Genomic DNA, 23168 nt, shown 5'->3' with positions numbered 1-23168 from the left:
AAAGAAGAAAATTGAAATTACAACCCTGCATTAGGCTAAAGACAAAACTGTAAAATAATTTTTTTAAAAAAATGTTTAGACTCTAGTTTCTGGGTTACTGATGATCTGATGGCTTAAAGTCTTCTCTCCAGTGATACGTATCTCATTAGGTTACAGTATGATATCTAAAATGGAAATGGATCTGTGCCTAGAATCCTGTGAGAAATAGTGTCCACTTTTGTACACTTCTGAGTTGTAGATGGATACTCTCTCAAAGTGCAGAGTCTCTCCTGTTCTTTGGCCCTGAGAGGAAGATTTTTGGTATGTTTATTCCATAACCTATGACACAGAACTGAATTGTTCATTATTTTTCACCTTGCTGAGGTCAGGTTGTTCATAGATCTCAAACATGGAATATAGTTATGGTGAACATAGATATCCCTGAGAAGTCAAGAGTGAATTTTAGGATGAAGCTTAAAAAATACATGTATTAATTAGTCAATTTATATTTTCAAAAATATAAATAAATACAAATACAAATGAACAGATGTTCAGCCAGCGCAATAAAAAATGCACTTGAGCTGGAGAGGCTTATGAGGACTTGGAATGACATCTCATCACTTCTCATCATTTGCATTATCCTCACCACTCTTGAACTCTTCAGTCACATAATGACCTTAGTGAGAGGGGGAAGGGTAAAAGATTATGAGATGTTCTTCTCATGTGATGAAAACTTAATTTCAGTGGGGAGAAACCCAATGGGAAAAATAAAACCAAGAGGCAAGATCTCCCACACACCTAAAAAATATACTTTTATGAATAAAAATTTCATCACAACTTTTTAACCTTTCTGCTGTCTGGTCTTATGAGAAAGCAGATTGTATTTTAAAATTCTAAGCAATATCCTAAGACAGTAATATTTCCTAGAGGAAAAAACAATATAATACACTAGTATAATTTAAAATTTCTAGTATCCATAATAAAAATTATGAAGAAAAGCTTAAATAATTTGTAATAACTTAAACCACTATATCTAAAATACAAGCTAGAGTGAACTTCATCTGTCAGCAATAGCAGTTTGGAAAATATGCTGGCAGATGTTTTTTTGAGATAAATTGACAGCTTTGATATTTGGGTATTTCTGTGTCTTGATGACAGCTGATGAAACACTTCCAAAGGCTTTTATGGCTCCTAGATATCATCATTTTTTTTTTGTATCACTTCTCCCATATTTCCTTCTTTTGTGTGTGTGTGTGTGTGCTAGAGATTGAACCCAGGGCTTTGTGCATACAAGGCAAGCACTCTAAAAACTGAGCTACAGCCTCATATCCTCAGCCCCTCTCTCACATTTCTGTTTACTGAAGGTAATGATGGTAATTGGGGATTTTTTCCCAAATGTGGTACATTGCTCAAGACAGGACTAATATCCAGTGTATCTAAATCTCTCTACTCACTCATGATATTGCCAAAGAGACACTAATAGTAGTTTTCTTTAAATGTATCTCTAGCTGGAGGGAGAGTGTCTCATTTTAATATTCTGCTTTATTTTCAACATAATTCCCTCTTAACATTTGCGTTTTATAGTGTTGCTAAGGTTAGAACTGACTACCTTGCACATTCTTCACACACACTCTACCAGTGAACTTTGCCACTAGGTCCCAATTCTAACTTTAGGTTGGATAGATTTATTTATTCTTGTTTAATGTTATTTTTCATATGGTTGATATTATATATGCCTTTCATATTGCTTTTAACCATACTATTGACATAAATATGGTTTCAGATTTGATTCATATTATGATTTATTTGTCTATATTATTGCAATATAGTTTCATAATTTATATTAAATGTGTCACCTAACAATAACTATATTATTTGTTTTTTATTAAAGGTTTTGGGGTATTTTACATATTTTATTTCCAATATAAATTTATATATTTTTTGGTCCCTTTTTTCTTTTCTTTTCTTTGGTACTGGGAATTAAACTCAGGGGAAAGTAGCCATTGAGCCACATCCCCAGACCTATTTTGTATGACATTTAGAGATGGTGTCTCACTGAGTTTCTTAGGGCCTCACTTTTGCTGATGCTGGATTTGAGCTTACAATGCACCTGTCTCAGGCTCCCAAGGTTCTGGGATTACAACTGTGCACCACCACATCCAGCTCTCTTCTTGAATTTAAAGAAAAACATGATAAAATTTTGCTGGGAAAATATTATGTTTTAAATTGAGTTGAAATAGTTGTCTTTGTAATGATTAGTTTTATTTACACACATGGTATTTTATGTGCTTTTGTAAATTTTTATTTAGTTGTGATAAGTTCTAGATATTTTTTGAAAGTCATTATACATGTGATATATTTAACAGATATAACTTCAGTATAATACTTATTTGGTATTTTGTACTCTAATTAAACCAAAAATATTTCTGAGCTCTAGAAACCAATTTTTCTCAAACTTTATTATTTTTATTTTTTGAATGTACCTTCTCTTTCCTTCTAGGCCCCAGATTTTCACTGCATTGACAAGTATAGCTCTAGCCTTATACTATTATGTAACTGTATGTTGTCATGGTACACACATATGATAATTTCTACAGATCTAAGCTGATTGGTGAGGAGCATTATATATATATATATATATATATATATATATATATATATATATATACAGTTTTCATGAATAAATAACAGCAATTTTCACTCCATCTTCAGTTCATGAGAATTTGTTTTGAGTCCTCATAAATACTCTGCATTCTTTTGTTTGTTATTGTTTTTTACTGGAAATTTAAATCAGGGGCATAGTGACGCTGGGTCACACATTGTTGCTTAGGGCCTTGCTAAGTTTCTGCGGCTGGTTTTGAACTCAGGATTATCTTGCCTTAGCCTCCCAATCCAATGGGATTAGAGGTATGTTCCATGGAACCTGGTTCTATTTTATTTTTATATTGAAATATATATTACTTCTGAGAATAATCTACTCTTTTTTTTTAATATTTTTATTTTTCAGTTATCGGCGGGCACAACATCTTTGTATGTGGTGCTGAGAATCGTACCTGGGCCGCACACATGCCAGGCGAGCGCGCTACCGCTTGAGCCACATCCCCAGCCCAATAATTTACTCTTGATATTAAGAAAGCATAGAATACCATATTTCCACACAAATAACACTTTTTTTGGAAAACGTGATTTTTTTTTGAAAAGAGATCATTAGTGCCAGAAGTATACTTTATTGTTGTCTAAATGGCAAGTTATTAATTATTATTATTATGCTATGTATTAGTTACAAAAGTTTATCTGTTCATATTATTATAAAGTATATACTCTTTTATATAACTTTATAGCATACATGAGTGGGTATCACAATGACCTGTTGGGGATTGGGAGGGGAGGAGAGGGTTCAGGGGGTTAGATATGATGGTAGAATATGATGTATATTATTATATAAGATACATGTATAAAGAAGTGACTTCATGTAAATATACTTTGTATAAAACCAGAGAAATTAAAAATTGTGCTCTATATGTATAATAAGAATTGCAATGCATTCTGCTGTCATATATAATTTAAAAATAATTAAAAATTAAAAATAAATGATGACATTATGTTCTAACTGGAAATAAATACTACTGTTTTGAAAATTGGAAAAAAAGGACTGTTGGTCAGTGATAAACTTTATAAAGTATAAACTGTACCCTTAACATTTGGTAATACATAAACCTAGATGTAGGTATTTATAGTGTTGTCACCAAAATTTAAAAAAAGATATTACTGTATAGTTAATGTCTTGCAATGTATACTCATAATTATGTGAGCTGCATTTTGTACATATACATATATACTACCATTATACATAATTAATAAATGATTACTACATATCACATTAACCACATTTATTTCATATTAATTTGTCTTTTTTTTTCAAGTCTAAGCCACATTTATTTGCACATGTATAGTAATGGGCAACAGATACTCAAGTTCATACAAATTTATAAAACAACAAAGTTAATAATCACTCAGTACACTTGTATGCTAACTTGCTTACATATTCAAGTCTAGATGAACTTCCTTCATTTTGTAAACTTTCATACAACACCCTTAAACAAAAATTCTTGAAAACACATATCGGCATGTTTCAGTTAGAGCCAACACAAAAGTTAAGACAAAACCACAAACTCAAAATCCAAGTTTAGAAGATACTTCTACCTCCCTCCCCTAGAAAGAAGTCATTATTTTTAACAGATTGTATATGCTGTTATCACACAAGTAACCATGAAGACAAAAGAATGATCCCATAATCAGGAAAATGACAACCAAATCATACTGTTTTTAAGTTATCTACCAACTATATGGTTTAAAAATAAGAAAAAAGACAATGCTTAGATTAAAACAAGGGAGATTAGAAAACAGTAAATGATTTTAGAGAGAACTATTCCCCCTCAAAGCTGCAAAGATCTGACTCTGAAAACTCAAAATAATTGTCTAAGGTAAATAAAAGTGATGAAACCTTCAAAAACATTCTAATTATGTTCAATATCTAGTTATAAAAGCTGAAAATGACACCAAGAGGATATTTATTATACAAGTGTCAACAAGGACATCCCAAAAATAATGAAAGAAATGCACATTTATTTCTACAAAAGCAATGTATGATACAGAATTATAAGGGAACAGACTTAAAGATTTAACTATTAAAATATACAGATTCTTACTGAAGAGTATAGGATATTTAAACAAGGGATGTTAATCTTTTTTTATTATTATTATTTTACATATTTTGGAACCTCACATAATTTTGATAAATAACTCTTACAAAATTATGCAAAAAGTACAAGACTGTCTGATAAACAAACAGTCTGTATTTTCCAAAATATTTTTTACAACATGCAATGTTTAAGGCAGCATCCTCCTTACAAGGAAAGGTAATCCTTTTACTCATCAAGAAATCTGCTGCAAAGAATAGGCTAAGAAAGCCTGGCTTCTTCCATTAACGCCTTTTGTCTTTCCTGTCTGATTTTCGGTCTCTTTCACTTCTTGAAGATCTTTTGCCTGATCGACTACTCTCTGATATAGACCTCTTTCTGTCGGACCGGGAATTCTTATTCTTTGATCCTTTTGTATCTCTACTACTACCACTTTTTGAAGATTTGTGACTTCTCTCTAGCCCTGAAGTATCCCTTCGCTTCCGATTCACGCTCCTTCTGTGCTTTCTATCTCTATTATGCCCTCGGCCCCTACTCCGACTTCTACTCTCACTACTGCTAGTAGTGCTGCTGCTACTATCTCTGCTGCTGCTACCACTTATACTGGAGCTACTACTGGAACTGCTTCGACTACTACTACTGCCACTGCTGGAACTACTTCCACTACTGCTACTGGTTGAACTGCTACTAGTACTACTACTGCTGCTGCTCCGACTTCTGCTCTTGCTTGTTTTATTTCTAGCTTGACCTCTACTTCTGCTTCTAGTTTTGGTTTTGCTTTTGCTTTCTGAATGTGCCGTCAAGATTGGCTCTACAGGCACCTTAGGAAGTTTGACAGTCTCTAAAGGTAACTCCTTCCCCTCAGGTAGTAAATTCCCTTGCTCCTGAATAACCTGAGGTGGTGGCTGTAAAACAGCTAATGGCAAAGTCTCAGGCTGAGAGAGAGGCTGAGGTTGAAGTACTGGCTGGGACTGAGGTATGGGTTGGGGCTGGGGCTGGGGTTGAGGCTGGGGTTGGAGCTGGGGTTGGGATTGGGATTGGGATTGGGATTGGGGTTGGGATTGAGGTTGGGATTGGGATTGAGGTTGAAGTTGAGCCATAGGCTCAGACTGGGGCTCAGAATCTTTTTCTTCTTTTCCTCAGATTCCTTTTCCATTTCTAGAGCACTAACATTCTCTTTTCCAGGAGAGAGAGATTTACATTCTTTATCTGGCTCAACGTCAAATTCCATCTCTGGCTCCAATTCTTTGCTAGTTTCATTTTCTGAAGGCTCTATACTTTCAACTTGATTAGTTTCCATTACTTCCTGCTCAGCAATTACATTTTTGACATTTTCAACCATCTCTAGCACATCCATAACTTCTTCAGGCTGACTATCTTGCTGCTTCTCACTTTCCCTTACCTCAGTTTCCTCCTCCATCTTAACCTCCATTTCCTGTTTTTGTTCCTTTTCCTCCTGTTCTTTTTCTGCATCGCTATGAACTATACCTACTTCCTTTTCCTCTTCCTCTCCTGCTTCCTCTATTTCTACATCATTGTGCTGATTACCTGTCTCCTCCAACTCTTCCTCTCGCTGAGCCACCTTACCCTCTTCTTGTTCCGCCTTCTGTTCTTCATTACGCACCACCTGATGCTCTTTTTCCTTCATTGATTGTCTTCTAGGCCTAGCCTCCATTTTATTTATTTGTTCTGCAAATTCGATGCGTCTACCTTCAAATAAAGCATTCATTTTCCTCTGTGATTCTTCTATTAGTTTTTGGGTAGCTGGACACATTCTTCCAGGAATATAGAATAAATGGGGCTTTGTCTTAGTTCTTATGTATTTAATTATCTTGGCATTATGTTCATTCCACTCTTCTTGCAGCTGCGCAAGCTCAACCTTCTGTTCCAAAAGCCGCAATTCTGTCTGTTTAGCACGTCTCTCTTCAAATAGTTCTCTCCTCTCGTTTTTAACTTGCTTTCTCTCTTCTTCTGCCTGAACTTCAAGTTTTTGTTCAATTTCCTGGCGTCTCTTTTGCCTTTCAGTAGCAACAGTAGACTCTTGTTTAAATTTCTGAAGGGCGCCCATCAACAAGCCAAATATTCGTCGGTTCCTTTGCTTTCCCTTTTCATCCATATTTTGACCCTGGATAAGGTCTCGACGTGTGCGTTCTTTGGAGGTAGCTACAACTGAAGACTGCAGCGCTGGCTTTTTAACATCATCATCCTCTGGGTCACTTTCTTGGCGTGATTCTCTTCTTGTCCCTCGCTCCCCGCCCAGCCTACTGACTGCCCCTTCAAGTTCTCCCTGTTTGGCTGGGGGTCCTCCTCCACTATCTGAGAATCCGCGCCTCAGAAATAAACTACCACGTCCTCTACCTCCACCAGGACCAGAAAGGGCCAGCAATCTGGCTTGGATGGGCCTCACGTCATTCGGGTCTCTCCCGGTGAGCTTGCGAATATTCTCATCCACATTCTTTACGCTCTCTTTGGCCTTTTCTAGCTGTTCCTGCAAAGTTCTCACTGCGACCGCCATCTTCTCCCTGCAGCAGGCTTCCATGCTGCTCTATAGGCCGCTCCCAGCCGTGCCGCGCCGCAAGACGTGAAAACCTAATTTGTCTTTTGAAAGCACCAATATATGACACTCTTTGGATATATATGGATATATAAAATATATACTTGGTGTGTCTTCAAATTTGTCACTTTTATATATTATGTTCTTTTCTTTACTCTCCTTTTTATAGAATTTCTTTTTTTCAAATTATTGAAATTAATGAATTTTAGACACTTCAGTTTAACAGTGCACTCTGTAGATTTTCTTTTTAAACTCAGCTAAAATGCATCCTACATTTTATAGGCCTATTGTTATGTAAATGACTTCTAAAAACCTGCATATATAATTTCCTAACCTGACCTTATTCTGGACTATTGATATCTGAGTGAAGGGAATCTCAAAATAATCCATGGAAAAAAGCAGAACAGGGATGGATCAGGATGTAAGATTGGAGGATGCAGAGTATGTAGTAGTGAGTATTCATGAAAAAGTATTGGTGGAATAGATAGGGGTAGAAAAAAAAAGTGCTGTGAAGGAAAGAGAGAAAGAATGACCAAATCAAGGGTTCAGATTTAAAATGTCTAATTGTGTATCAATGGTAGCATGGGGTAAAGGGTGGTTTCTTTAGAGGCAGAAATAAGGTAGAAGCGAAAGAAGAAGGTAACAGGCCCCCCAAAAAAGAGTCAGATTAATGGGTTATGTGTTTATTTCTTCCCATCTTGGGGTGGAATTGATAATTCACAGAGTATGTTTCAGTTGGTAGTATAAAACCACTTCCAAGTAGCTTTACAAATTTGTGTGGCCACAATCAACGTTTTACAATTGAAGTAACAAAATCTTTACACTTTTTCATCTGTTTTTTTTTTAAATTAATTAATTAATTTATTTATTCATTCCATTTTTTTCATTCACTTTTGCTTTACTGTTATTGTGTATACACTCCTGGTGAGTATACAATGATATATATATATATATATATATATATATATATATATATATATATATATATATATATATTAGATTCCACTTTTCACATCAAATAGTGTCTGCTAATGGGCTGATTATAAAATTTCATCGAAAGGGCCATTCAAGCAATCAAAAGCAGAAATTGATGTAACTGTTTCGAGAATATGTTTACATGTCAATTAATTAAAGTATTATCAGTTTTTCTGAATATTTTCTGTATTCAATATTTTTATATGAGTATATGCAAATGAATACCACAAGTTCAAACATTTTTAAACTGACATACAGAATTTAATATTTAAATGTACAATGATGGTGGAGAGTTTTTGTTTTATTTACTATTTGAACTCAAATTGTTCTCTCTGCAATTTATATGCAAATATTCAAAGTTATTCAGTGTTGAACTTCAAGTGGTATCTTCTCATTTCTCTTTCCTGAAGTGTCTCTTAAAATATGAGTATTTTATAAAAGATAAAATGCAGAGAAGAAAGCTTATAAAAATTTGAAAAATATTTTAGAATTTTGGTGAATAATAAGCAAAACTTATCTTAATATTCAATAATTGAAGACACATGCATCAAAATAATTCTTTAAGTAGAATTTTTGAACAAAAATATATTTATGATATTTTCCTCAAATCTGAGTGTCTCAATAAAAAAGGCAGTGCTGTAACAAGTTTTATATTTTAAAACAAAAGGTAAGGGGCTGAAGATGTGGCTCAAGTGGTAGCGCACTCACCTGGCATGTACACAGAACTGGGTTCGATCCTCAGCATCACATAAAAATAAAAAAATAAAGATGTTATGTCCACCGAAAACTAACTAACTAACTAACTAAATATTTATAAATTCTCTCTCTCTCTCTCTCTTTAAAAAAAAGGTGAAGAGACCACCCATAAAAATCACAAAGTCTCTTACTGAGTAGTTGTAATCACAAAGTCTTTCACTGGGTAGTGGTAATTTAACATGTTTTATTACTACACACATAAAATGATATTTTGTGAAATATCTGGTTTAATTGTCCTAAAAATTAAATAATTTTATGTATCAATACATTTTTTTTAAAATATAATTTAATTATTTACTATTAATTTAAGCTTAATTGAACTGAATATTAGATTAGATCACTATTCAAAATTTTTGAGAGAATTAAAGATTTCCTACACACTATAATCTTGATTTTTATTATATTTTTCTGCATTTTCAACTTATTTTTAATTTCATGCAATATTCAACCAGGATAAGTTAACACTAAAAATGGAATAAATTCTTTTACAATTTCATGTTTATAGGCTATTGAAAATAACCAATAATGTATTTGAGTAAGAAAAACAAATTATACTTACTACTATTTAGTATAAAGCTGTTTTGTTTTTTATTTGAAATGCTCTCCAAAAACTTATGTGTTGAAGACTTTGTCCAGTGCAACAATTTTTCTGGGGGTGAGGATGTGGATTTCAAGGATCTGACCTCATCAATGGTTTCATCCATTGGGAGTTCATCCATTGAGTATTCAGAGCTAAATAAACTATTGGAACATAATTGAAACTGTAGGACGTGGGTTATTGTTGAAGTTGGTGGGCCTTTCAGGGTACATCTTATATCTTTGCTTTTTTGATGCTATAAGGTGAGTGTTTTTCTGTGCCACATTCTTCTGCCATGATTTTCTGTCTCAACTTGAAAAAAAAGAACTGCAGCAAAGAGGCCATGTTGTGTGGTGTGTGGGGCGGGGGGAGGAGGAGGAGGGAGTAAAGCCGAGAGAGGAGAGGGGAGAGACATCACACACGGCACAAGATGGCCGGAGAGGCAGCAGCACCCAGAGCTGTCAGACGTTTTGCCGCGGCTGGCGGGGAGCTGTACTCGGGCTGCCGGGAGGCCCGCAGGAGCTGGGTGGCCGTGGCTGAGGCGAGGCGGGCCTCGCACGGGTGCCGGAGCTCGTGCCGAGGAGTCCAGGGCTGCCCGGCCCACGATGCCGAAAGCTGGGCTGCGGCAGCCACCGCGGAGCCGCGCCGGCTCTTGGCCGTCTGGACCGAGCGTGGGCGGGAGGCTCGGGCGGGTGGTCAGTCCCGGTATCGAAGATGGAGACCAGAAGGTGCCTGTGGCCGAGTTATACCCGGTTACTTACAGAGTTTAAAATTAATTTGCTGATGGTTTGAACAAATACATCTTTTATCCCAGGTATGTCATTTTGAAGACTGACATTGCACTTTAATCCTTGAGGATTAAGGAGATCTTTGGGAAAGTCTGTATTTTATCTAAAGTATGACTCCCCAGACGGAACAATCTAAAGGGCCCATTCAACATAGTAATCATTGGTGGAAACATTTACACCCAGTCAGCTTGAAGAGTCTCAAATGGACCTTACCACTGGGAAATCAAGATGGCAGTCCACTATGGGGACATGAGGCAAATGGATTAATACAAGAGTGCTGTGATAATACACAACCAAGACAGGGTTCTTTTAACATGGATTCCATGAAATGAATGAATGAAGATATAGGTTTCTTACCCAACACAAATGGACAGTGGATTTGACTTTCAAAAAACTTTTGTATCATTAAAACCAGTGCATTTTTGACCTTGGAGAACACAGCACGGTAGTTTGTATGCTTGGAATTTTTTGCCTTTTGATTTGTTTTGAGCATGACCTCATGGAATGTTAACTTTGATAAAATTTCTAACACTTAAAAAAATTTTTTTTTCTTCTTTAAGTACTTTGTTTATTATTTTGACACACTAAAAGGGCTTTGAATAGCAAACACTCAGCTACTTTGGAAGAGCTAGGAATTAAGCATCATAAAACCTGAAATTATCTAGAATTTTAAAATGAACTTTTGTCATCAGGGAAAAGTCACTTAATTTTATGTACTTCTATTTAATAATCATGTAATTGGAAAAGTACATCCAAATTTTTCTATAGTCTTCCCTAAAAATATACTATATTAGTACACTGATTTATTTATTTATTTATTTTCTTATTTATATTTTTGTATCATGGGTTAAATTCAGGGGCACTTGATTAAAAATCTTAATCATGATACTTGTAATATAGAGCTGTGTATATACCAGAGAATAACATTAATTTGAAAAAATAGGACATAATGACAATTAAACAGGAGTATTGCAAGTTCAAGGGCAGCCTCAGCAACTTTGTGAGATCCTTTCTAAAAAATGGTTCCATCTTTCCCTGAAATATAATGTTGGGGATCTAGCTCAGTTTTAGTGCACCCCTGGGTTCAATTTCCAGTGTTAGAAAGAAATGAATCAAAATAAATGAAAAAATAATCAATTAGTTGATAACAGTTTAATGAAATGAACATGTATGTTTTTAAGATAATGTATTAAAAGTTTTTTTTTATTTAGTTTGAACAAATAAAAGGATAAGGTTATTTTGTCCTAATCATAATAATATACAACTCATGGGATTTATTTTGGTAATTTTTAAATTACTGAAAAATTGGAATATTAGTTTAATTATTTATATTTCTCTGTGTTAATAACTAGTTGCCAACTAGTTGTACCTAGTGTATAGTGGGCATGGTTTGGTCACCATTCTTTGATAATATCAATCATTAAATAGTAAATATGGCTTAAGAATCCTAATCTGCAGGCTTACTGAGCCTGGGGTGTGAGTGGCAAATATTGAAGTATGAAAATAATAACAAGGACTTTGGAAAATGTTTTTCTCTTTCTCTTTCTCTGATTGATATGGGAATCTATCTATATGTCTATCCATTTATTTAGAAACATGTTTGATTGGAGATTGAAAAGCCAATTTTAGACAGCGGAGTGGTCGGCGCTGCGAGGAGCGAGGCTGGCCTCGCCATTCTCCACCCTCTGTCCCTCCCTCCATCCCTCCTGTTGTCGAGTCCGCCGGCAGAGGGATTAAGCTTGCCCTGGCATACTCTGTACAGCAGGCCTTTGCGATGCGATCACCTGGGCTAATAGCCACAGTTGGGGTCCCTCGCGGCTGCCTCATTTTGGCGACTGGAACCGTGGAGATTCCGCAGTCAGAGGAATTCAAGAGAAGGATACTTCAAGCTCATGCAGTAAAGGAAGACTTGAGCCTCATCTTGAAAAAATTGGAAGTACCAATGTGGGTGACCAACTTCCAACTGGGCAGCTGTCAGTGGTGCCTTGGCGTCGAACTGGGGTAAAATATACCAACAATGAAGCCTATTTTGATGTGATTGAAGAGATTGATGCCATTATTGACAAATCAGGTTCCACAGTTACTGCTGAGATCCAGGGCGTGGTTGATGCCTGTGTAAAACTCACTGGAATGCCAGACCTTACACTTTCCTTTATGAACCCCCGGCTGTTGGATGACGTCAGCTTCCATCCTTGTGTTCGTTTGAAGTGCTGGGAGTCAGAGCGTATTCTATCCTTCATCCCACCTGATGGAAACTTCCGTCTGCTCTCTTATCATGTCAGTGCACAGAATCTCGTTGCAATTCCAGTGTATGTCAAACATAATATCAGTTTCCGGGACAGTAGTTCACTTGGACGCTTTGAAATAACAGTGGGACCCAAGCAGACTATGGGGAAGACTATAGAAGGAGTGATTGTCATCAGTCAGATGCCCAAAGGAGTGCTGAATATGAGCCTCACTCCATCCCAAGGGACACACACATTTGACCCAGTGACAAAGATGTTGTCTTGGGATGTAGGAAAAATAAATCCTCAAAAGCTACCAAGTTTGAAGGGGACCATGAGTCTTCAAGCTGGAGCTTCCAAACCAGATGAAAACCCCACAATCAACCTGCAGTTTAAAATCCAGCAGCTGGCCATTTCTGGACTCAAAGTGAATCGTCTGGATATGTATGGAGAAAAGTACAAACCCTTTAAAGGCATAAAATACATGACAAAAGCTGGAAAGTTCCAAGTTCGAACCTGAAGGGAAAGTTTTGTAGCTGGAACACTCATGAACACTTTTTCATTTCTTACTTGTCTAAAAGTAAAAAATATCAGCCTGTCTCTTAGGTAAGTCCCTCCAGGGCCCATCTGCTCCCTTTTTCCTTAGCCTTCAGCGCCATGGAACTAATCAAGGGAGAAAAGAGTCACCAGGGAGAACGGCATGGAACTGAAACACAGTCAGCACTAACTCAGTTCTCAAGAAGAGATGTGTAATGGAGGGTAGCAGTACTTGACATCTTATTTAACTATTCTTAACATGATTACTACAGAAAAAGACCAGCATTTGTTGCTTGCTTGGCTTTAATTATCTAAAGCCACTGAAAGACTTTATAGATTTTTTCTTTAAAGTAGAAAGATTAGAAAGAAGGGAAATTAGAAGAATATTGAGTCTTAGTTGAAGAAAGCCAGTTATAGATCTCCAATCTTGCATAAAAGTGTGCAAAGCCCTGGGTTCAAGCCCCAGCACTACACACAAAATGAAAAATGATCTGATCCAAGCCTAGGGATGTATCTTGGTGGTAGAATGCTTGCCTAGCATGCACGAGGCCCTGGGTTTGATCCCCAACACTGCAAAAATTTTAAACAAAGAAAAAAGTTCTGATCTTTGAGAAGAAAGAGGAAATGGTACTAAAGAAGAGTTTTGAGGAGATATATTAAAGTGAAAGATTGGCAAGGAAAGTGATCAAACTTTACATTAAGGAGGGTTGTAAAGAAAAGATTTGATTTCTTTCTGATCCCTCTGATACGTAATATTGTTTATAATTCTAAATGAACTGGAAACTTCTTAAATTTAAGTCCACTATTGACACAGAAAACCCAGTAGAATCAGAATTTTCCTTGAAGACCGATGTTATTGAGCTAGCTTTCATATTCTTTTGCTTGCCTTTAGCACTTGGTCTGTGAGAAGGTGACCCACTTTCTTCTCAAAATAATTCTACTCTTTTACAGAATTCACTGCCTTTCTGGTTACCTGATCCTTCCACAGGATTTTCTAAATAGCAGGAGTTTCAGTGCAGCCAGATTTTATGAGTCAGAGAATTGGAGTAGCAATGGCAGCTCATTTCCCATTAAGGTGGATCACAGCTATAACTGAGTGATCCCATGTCTACATTTATCTGTGCTAGACTGGTACTGGATCCTGAGCCTTCCTGTATGAAACTTTTCCATAGGTAGACTTGGTAAAAATAATGCCTAGCATTGAGGACATGATAGATCCTTGAAGCTTCATGGTAAAGTTGTCATTTCTAGAGTCTTTTGTTTTGTACTCTATAATATATTTATTAACGATAGATAGGCAAAAATTTCCCTTAAATCTTTGAATAAAATTAATGTTGTAGGAAGCTGGACCATTTGGTCATATGTAACCAACACAGTTTAAGAAACAACTTAAGAAGTACTTAAGGTTTTCCAAGTGGGTAATTTTTGTTCTATTTTCATGTGTCCATTACTTATTCCAATATCTAAGTAAAAGACAGGTTTTGTTTTTGTTTTTGTTTTTGCTATCTTCAAAGTATAGGGTAGAGAACAAAAGTGTGCTCTGCATTGTGCATGGAGAAAAAGGAAACCTGCGCTCTCCAACTGTAGTTCTCTAAAGTCCTGTTTCCAAATACTTGTGCAACTTTTTTTTTTCTTTTTGCTAGTTTTATCTTGCTGCTTCCAGGACTTATTTGTGCTGCAGAGTAATGTTGCTTTGTGGTTTTTCTCTGGGATAAACTGCCACATACAACCAGATGTGCTTCATACTCCATCACTCCACATTGCAGCTGGTACACACCCACCATGGTAGAGGAAACTTTTCTGCCTGTGAATCCCAGGAATGTTCAGAATCACCTCTTCTGAGGGCTCTGAAAGGTTCCTAAGTCACAGGAATCAACTAATCTTGGTCCCTGAAGATTTTGCAGCTGTTTTATGTCTTCTAGGGCAGCTCATCTTATTGCAAGGGACATAACTAAGAAGAATTAAAATCTAGACTATGGGACCTGTGGGCCTAAGCATGTGAAATAACCATCACACATGGGTGTAGCAGACCACTGGAGTACAATCAAGCATCACTGCCAGCTTCCCACAATGTGTCAGGTGGCATGAATAGTTCAGGGTGCCTTAGTTGAGCTGTTTAGTTCCATGTGTGGTTAACATGTGCAGAAGTAGCTTCTCTGTTTAAATCTTAATAAAGTTGAATTTTACCAGTCAAAAAAAAAAAAAGAAAAGCCAATTTTATATTATAGCTTTTTATATGACAAAGGAGGAAACAGTCACCTTTTCCTCTATGAAGGATCTGAACATGTGCGTTCTCTCAAGTCAAGTCATCAAGATTTGAACCATTTGCTATTTGGAAATTGAGGCAATTTACTTATTTTTTCTGTTTCTTTTTCTCTATCTAAAAGGTAGCAATAACTATAACAGCTTGTTTATAGTATTTTCTACTAGTTTTAAATAAATGACTTGGAGACAACTGTCATGTAGACAGTGCCCAGCAAAAATAGCAGCAACTCTTACCACTATCATCCATCTTGTGGTACTTTCTCGTCATATTACAACAGTGCTGTAGGTTCAGAGAGATTTAATCCCTGACAATATCATTGATTTTCTGTGATATAGATTTTGACATCTAATCTTTCTGAGAATAACAATGGAGAACTAGAAAATTTCTAATGTTTTGAAAATGAATCTGATAAATTAATTGAAGAACTTGAAATTTCTAAAAATCTTGTGAGAAGTTACAGAAAAAAATGTGTGACATATATGGATGATCACATGTATTGTAAGTTAAACAGTAGAACACATTGTATGTTCAAGTTCTTAGAAGCATAACATTAAGCACCTTGCAGACGAAGAACAAGCTGTAGGTAAATTCTTCTGAGTGACATTATCACCTATATCTTTAGTAGAACTGCATAAGCATCTCAATAAAGTTTAGAATCAATGCACCATTAATAAAGGCTGACAGTAATTTTTTTGTAATTTTTCATTTGCCATCTTTAGAAAAGTAATTAATATATAATTTCCCTACAATAAATATAACATTAGCATTTCAACTATTTTGCAGAGATATGATTCATGTCTCATCACAGTGAAAAACTTTAATAAACTTAATATAACCCTCAAAACATTTATTAAATCTCTAATTTTCAGTTCAGATTGAATTAATTTAAATAATACTTAAGAAAAATCAAATAGTAATTTCTTTAAAATAACATTTAGCCATTTTAAGTATGAAATAGAATAATTTTAACAATTCATATTGTTGGAACAACCTGGGATTCCCTTCAACAGATGAATTGATGAAGAAAGTATGCTGTATATATACATAATGGAATATTACTCATCCTTAAGGAGAATGAACATATGGCATTTTTCTGTTAATTGATGGGACTGAAACTATCATGCTAAGTGATATAAATTAGTTTCAAAAAAAAATCAAAGGTCAAATGTTCTCTCTGAGATGTGGATGCTAACCCATAAAAAGAAAGGGTAAGTATAGGATTTCACTTACTTGCACAAAAGGGATTGAAGGGAGGGGATAGAAAATTTAGTAGGATGAATTGTACATAATTCTCCTATGCTCAATGATATGAACACAAGACCAGTGTACCCACACAAGAATAGAATATAAATTGGAATGGCTTGCACTCCATATACACTTTCTTCTCAAAATAATTCTACTCTTTTACAGAATTCACTGCCTTTCTGGTTACCTGATCCTTCCACAGGATTTTCTAAATAGCAGGAGTTTCAGTGCAGCATACTATTTCATTATTAATAAGAGATCAGTCTAGTTTATATTCTTTTCTACAAATGGTATTTTAAATAAAAAATTTTCATATTTTTACCTACTTTAATTTCATTTTCAGATGTGCATCTATAAAAAATCCCAAATTTTTGTGAAAAGTAATAAAAAATTATTTTAGATTAGCTACTATTACAATATGCAATTTTCAAAGAACACTGAAGTATGTACACATTAAATACATTTAAGCATATATGTAAATATTTTAGTATATACATATACACAAGTATGCAACATAATGCAGTGTTTTGATGTTCTAGAACAGAATTATCTAGGGAGTTGTTTCAGAATCCGTTACACTAAATTCTAAAGTGGCAAGCTGAAATGCATATATTTCTCTCAATGCAATATAATTTAATAGAAATAAAGAAAACTGATTTTTAAATTAATTTAACAACTACCTGTTGTGTTAGCAAATAGTGATGTACTAAAAGTAGAATTCAAATTCATATCTGTATAAATTTCAAATATTTGAGCTTTTTTCATTTTTGCACATGAGTCCAAATCCACAAACCCTAAGAGACCAAATTTTCACAATACTAATTACATACCAATTCTGTCCCTAGTCCATTGCAATTCCTGACAGTGACTAAAAGTTTTTCTAGTAATAGTAGTAATAGTAGGTAAATGGAAAGGTTTTTAAACACCAAAATTATTTTTTCAATTTGTAATCTCTTTATGGTTTATCTATTATTTCTGCCCACGTATCATTAAGAGATATATGACAGAGAAACCCTGAATGGGACAACATAAGTTTCCTGGGAGTTACATAACAAAATACCACAAACTATGTAGCTAACAAAAGAAATTTATTATCTCAAAACTCTAGCAGTCAGAATCTGAAATCAATGTGTGAGAAACGCTGTGCTCTGGATAAAATCCATCCATTCATCTTCCTAGCTTTTGTGATAACACTTAATCCTCCTCAATTTTTGTCAGCTTGCAGCTATAACATTCCAATCTGCTTCTGTTCTCACAGGTCTCTCTCTTCCCATTATCTTGTTACATAAAAGTCCTTCAAGCATATTGGTTAAGGGCAACATTAATTTCCTCATCTTTACTGCGTATGATAAAAACATAATGGATTTTACCATCTTAGCCATTTTTTTAAAACTCACAGATTATATTCTTCAAATTATAATTTAAAATAAACAATTTACAAGAGTGAAATGTTTATTTCATTTTTTATTTTACAGTCCCAAGCACTATTAAGTACCCCATTTTGTAATGCCATTTGAGCATTTTTAAGTTAGATATCTACATAGTTGTTTTGCATTAAAATATGCTGGCATTTTAAATCTCTAATTTTCAGTTCAGATTGAATTAATTTAAATAATACTTAAGAAAAATCAAATAGTAATTTCTTTAAAATAACATTTAGCCATTTTAAGTATGAAATAGAATAATTTTAACAATTCATATTGTTGGAACAACCTGGGATTCCCTTCAACAGATGAATTGATGAAGAAAGTATGCTGTATATATACATAATGGAATATTACTCATCCTTAAGGAGAATGAACATATGGCATTTTTCTGTTAATTGATGGGACTGAAACTATCATGCTAAGTGATATAAATTAGTTTCAAAAAAAAAATCAAAGGTCAAATGTTCTCTCTAGATGTGGATGCTAACCCATAAAAAGAAAGGGTAAGTATAGGATTTCACTTACTTGCACAAAAGGGATTGAAGGGAGGGGATAGAAAATTTAGTAGGATGAATTGTACATAATTCTCCTATGCTCAATGATATGAACACAAGACCAGTGTACCCACACAAGAATAGAATATAAATTGGAATGGCTTGCACTCCATATACATATAATATGTTAAAATACATCCTAGAGTCATGTGTAGGTAAAAAAACAAATTTAAAAAAGGAGAAATAATTTTATAATTTCATTCAAATTAAAATATTCTATACTGTCAGTGATGAGAAATAAAATAATGTTTTCTGATGACAAAAAATCTGTATTTCTATATATTCCTTTCTCAGAATGTTTGTATGGTCATTTGCTTATTTTTGTTATTGTCTAGTATTCTTAAGTCTCTACTTGAAAGATTTCCTGTAACAATTCCCATAAAGTAGGTCTAGTGGTGATTTACTCACTCAGTATTTTTTTTTCAAGAAAGATGTTATCTTTTCTTAAGTTTATACAGGACATTATTGCTGGTGCTCTTTTTCTTTGTTGTCAAATTGTTTTTCATTTGTGTGTGTGCATCTTTTTTATTTGAAAAGTTAATTCATAAACTCTGACCTAAATTTTTCTTCCAAAAAATCTTCTGATGATTTTCTGGAAGCTCCATTATAAATGATAAATCACTCTTCAGTTCTTGTGTTCAGAATTCTTTATTTTCATTTAATTTATTTATTTAGTTATTTTTTATTTATAAATAGACTTTACTTATTTATTTATATGTGGTGCTGAAAATTGAACAGACTTTTATTTATTTATTTATTTATAGGAGGTGCTGAGAATTGAACCCACTTCCTCAGACATGCCATCTAAGTGTGTTACTGGTGAGCCACAGCCACAGCCCATCAAAAATCTTGATTTTTAAATTTTGGTAGTTACAATTTGGTAGTTACAATTAGGAGGAAGAGTGGATATGCTTCCCTTACTGTGGGTCCTTTGTGGATTTTTCTTAATTATTGTTCTTTGAGCTTCTTGAATTTGAGTATACCCTTACTCCTCCTCATTCTATGACTCTTCTGAAGTATTAACATTTTTGGCCAGTGATCTCTTCTCTCTGGTAAGAATAATAATGATGATTATAATTATGATGATAATAATGATATTCTTTTTTTCAGTGGGTTTTGAGTTAGCTTCATTTTCTTTATGCAATAATCTTACATTGAAAGCACAAATTAAAAAAAACTGAAAAATTCAAAAATAATTTAAAAGATATTTTGTTTATTAGTTAAGAAATTTTAAAATTTTATTCAAGCCTCATTATTTATTTATTTTAGATGGAAAAAGAAATGATTTTTCATACAAATTATATTAATAGTATGCAAAGATAGAAACAATATTGCTGAAAATGTGGAACAAGAAAGTTGCAAAATATTTTACATTAAGCAGAGAGGAAAAATACTAATTTTGTCTAAAAAGTTCTAACAAGGGAATAATATAATAATTTTTAATGTTAACAAGAATTTTATTTGAAGATTCATTGGATGCTTACATGTAATTTTACTCTATTAAATCCCATGAAGTTAGGAGTTGTTTTTCTAATTCCTTAAGAAAGTTAGAATGATACAGGGAGTAAAATTGCAAAATAAATATTGATAACATGAACCATAATAACTGTTTTTATTAAAAAATCTATAGGACTGTGTTGATACACAAATTGTGTTCTTTTTAATTTCTAGATGATATGTGATTTTAAGTGTAAAAATATATATTTCTCACATAGGAAAAAAACTGTTTAAAGTTGTCTAAAAATGCACAGTAAAATCAGAAATATATTTCAAAATTTAGAAATATAAACATTTTTCCAATTACAAATTTCAATGGCAGGTTAACATTTTTTTATTTTTATTTAAATATAGTACAATACCTAACTTGCCTCTATTACTTTTAGTGTTGTCTTCTTCATATTTTGTTTAATAGATGCATTCCTGCTATTATGCATGTTTATACATCTTATTTTTAAATTTATCTGGTATTTACAATATCTATATAAATTATTTAGTTTTAGATTTTATTATCCTTTGATACACGTGGTGGTGGAAATTGAACATGCGTTCCATGCTTAGTAAATGCTCTACAACCTAAGTCACATACCCCACCCTCAAGTGTATTCTGGAGAGATATGATTTTGTTATATGATTGAAGCTATTACCAACAATTAGCTAGGGGATGTTCTTATATACTGATGCTAATGTTAAATATTTTTTCAAGTATAAAAAAGATTATTCAGCTAAATGAAAATTGATTAATTCAGAACACTATATTTATAAAGTTTAAATTTGTTCATACATATATCTTAATATGTTAAAAATATGTTCTATACAAACTTACTACAATATTTCTCTAGGAGACATATTATTGCTCAGCAAAAGGTTTTAGAGTAGAATTCATTGGTAACACTACAGAAGTCAGGATCAGGGTAAGTGCTAAGTACTTTTATTTGAATATGTGAACCTATACTACCAGCAATTACCAGTTCCCAACTGGCAATTGGCCTTGTGCAGCTCTTGGAAAATTTGGGTTAAAACTAACAATACCATTTAGTCACACAGTATTTACAGATTGGGCAAAAAGTACCTGTTCTTACATCTGCATATTCCTGAAAGTTTGGGCATATTCTTAGTTTACCTTGTATTCCTAAAACTTTTTTAGTTGTGAGGCAAATAGAAAGTAATCAACAGATTTGTTTAAGAAAATTGATTCACTTAGATGAATAGTGAGATAACATTTCTAAAAAAATTTCTTAATTATTTTTTAAAATTAATTTTGATAGCATCCATTATCTTTCAGAGTTTTGTATATATTATTTTAAGCTCTCCTAGTTTTTAAGGATCTGGCTTGAAAAATCAGCTGAAATCATTTTTGTTTACTTCTAAATATGACCAGTCATTTTTTCTAGCTGCTTTTAAAATTCTGTTTTTTTTTTTTTGGTAGATTAGGCATATATATGTGTATACACACACACACACACACACACACACACACACACACATATATATATATATATATATATATATATATATATAGTATTCACACATATATGTTTGTGTGTGTATATACAATATATATAATATTATATGAAATATAATATATATAATATTGTATGAAATATAATATATATATATATATATAATATTATATGATATTGATATTTCCTGTACTGTAGTATCAGTGGAGTCTATTGTTAAATTATTCGGGGTAATTTTGGATATTTTTCTCTCTCCTTTTTTATTGTTTAAGTGCCTACCCATCTCTACAAATGGATCTGAAGCAGTGGGGTTTTTACTCTACCAGCTTTTATCCTGTAGTTTTCCAGTGCCTCATACATTAGGGGGAGTCAAATAACTGCAAAATCCTATGCATATAACACATAAGATTAAATTAAGTACTTAGTTCCTATTATGACATCTACAATGTTGATTGACACCATAAAGAGAAATTGTAGGGTAAACAATTTCTATCAGTAAAGATAGTAGTTAATCATGAATTTTGTCCATCATAAACTCAAATATTTGGTATTACCTATGAGTTCCAGTGTTTTAACTGCTTCTAGAGAATTATTGGTGGGGTCTGACATTTTACAAACTAACCAGTTGTAAGAGAAGTTAAAAATAGTGATAATTAAGAGGAAAGAAAAAGAAGATATCAGGAAGACACAGATTTGCAATTTCAAAATAGGGCTGATCTATAGACAACAGAGGGTGCATTGTTTATGAGAAGGAAGAGAAGAAATAAAAGTAAAAGAAAAAATAGAGGAAGAGTGAAAGGGAGAACAATCAGTCTGGCTCCTTGGTGTATCTTCTATTTATTTATAAATTTTTAAATTAGTGCATTATAGACATACACAACATTTAAATTCACCCTGCTTTATTCATAGATTTACAAAGAGAGTTTGGTTTGTTTCATTCTACTGTTCATCCCTCTGTTTGTCCTCCCTGCCTTCCCTATAACCCCTTCCACAGATATCTCTACTATTTGTGTTGGATTCTCCCCTTTTTCATTATGTGGTCAATGAGTATTCACATATGAGGGGACACATTCTACCCTTGGCTTTCTGAGTGTGGCTTATTTCACTTAGAATTGTGTTCTCATTTTATCAATTTTCCACATAGTGCCATCATTTAATTCTTAATGACTAAGTAAAACTTTATTGTGTATATACACCAGGTATTCTTTATTCATTAGTCTGTTGATGAGTATGCTAGCTGGTGCTGTAGTTAGGTTATTATGAATTGTGTTGCTATAAGCACTGATGTACCTGTGTTTCTATAGTATGCTGATTTCAGACATTTGGATATTTACCAAGGAATGGGACAACTGGGTCAGATGTTGGTTGTATTCCAAATTTTGAAAGGGATATTCATAGAGTTTTACAGGATGGCTGTACTAATTTGCAGTCCTATCAACACTGCATTAGTGTAAATTTCCCCATATATTATTCTTTTTTAAAAAAATTCTTTTCAGCAAAGTGTATTTTGACATATGATACATACATGGACTATAATTTTCCATTCTTGTGCTATATAAACTGTGGAGTTACACAGGTTGTGTATTCATATAAGAACATAGGAAAGTTATGTTTGTTTCATTCTA

General features: G+C 33.7%; 2 pseudogenes; one reads left to right on the top strand and one right to left on the bottom strand.

Moving 5' to 3' along the window:
• Nucleotides 1–4928: 4928 nt before the first annotated feature.
• LOC143389547 (pinin pseudogene) lies at nucleotides 4929–7194 on the bottom strand (annotated as a pseudogene).
• Nucleotides 7195–9971: 2777 nt separating this feature from the next.
• On the top strand, nucleotides 9972–13154 carry LOC143389663 (AP-3 complex subunit mu-2 pseudogene; annotated as a pseudogene).
• The last annotated feature ends 10014 nt before the right edge of the window (nucleotides 13155–23168 follow it).

Source organism: Callospermophilus lateralis, unplaced genomic scaffold (assembly GCF_048772815.1).
Source record: "Callospermophilus lateralis isolate mCalLat2 unplaced genomic scaffold, mCalLat2.hap1 Scaffold_63, whole genome shotgun sequence".
Lineage (NCBI taxonomy): Eukaryota > Metazoa > Chordata > Mammalia > Rodentia > Sciuridae > Callospermophilus > Callospermophilus lateralis.
The sequence above is the reverse complement of the archived record's forward strand: the minus strand, read 5'-3'. Positions and strand labels throughout refer to the sequence as shown.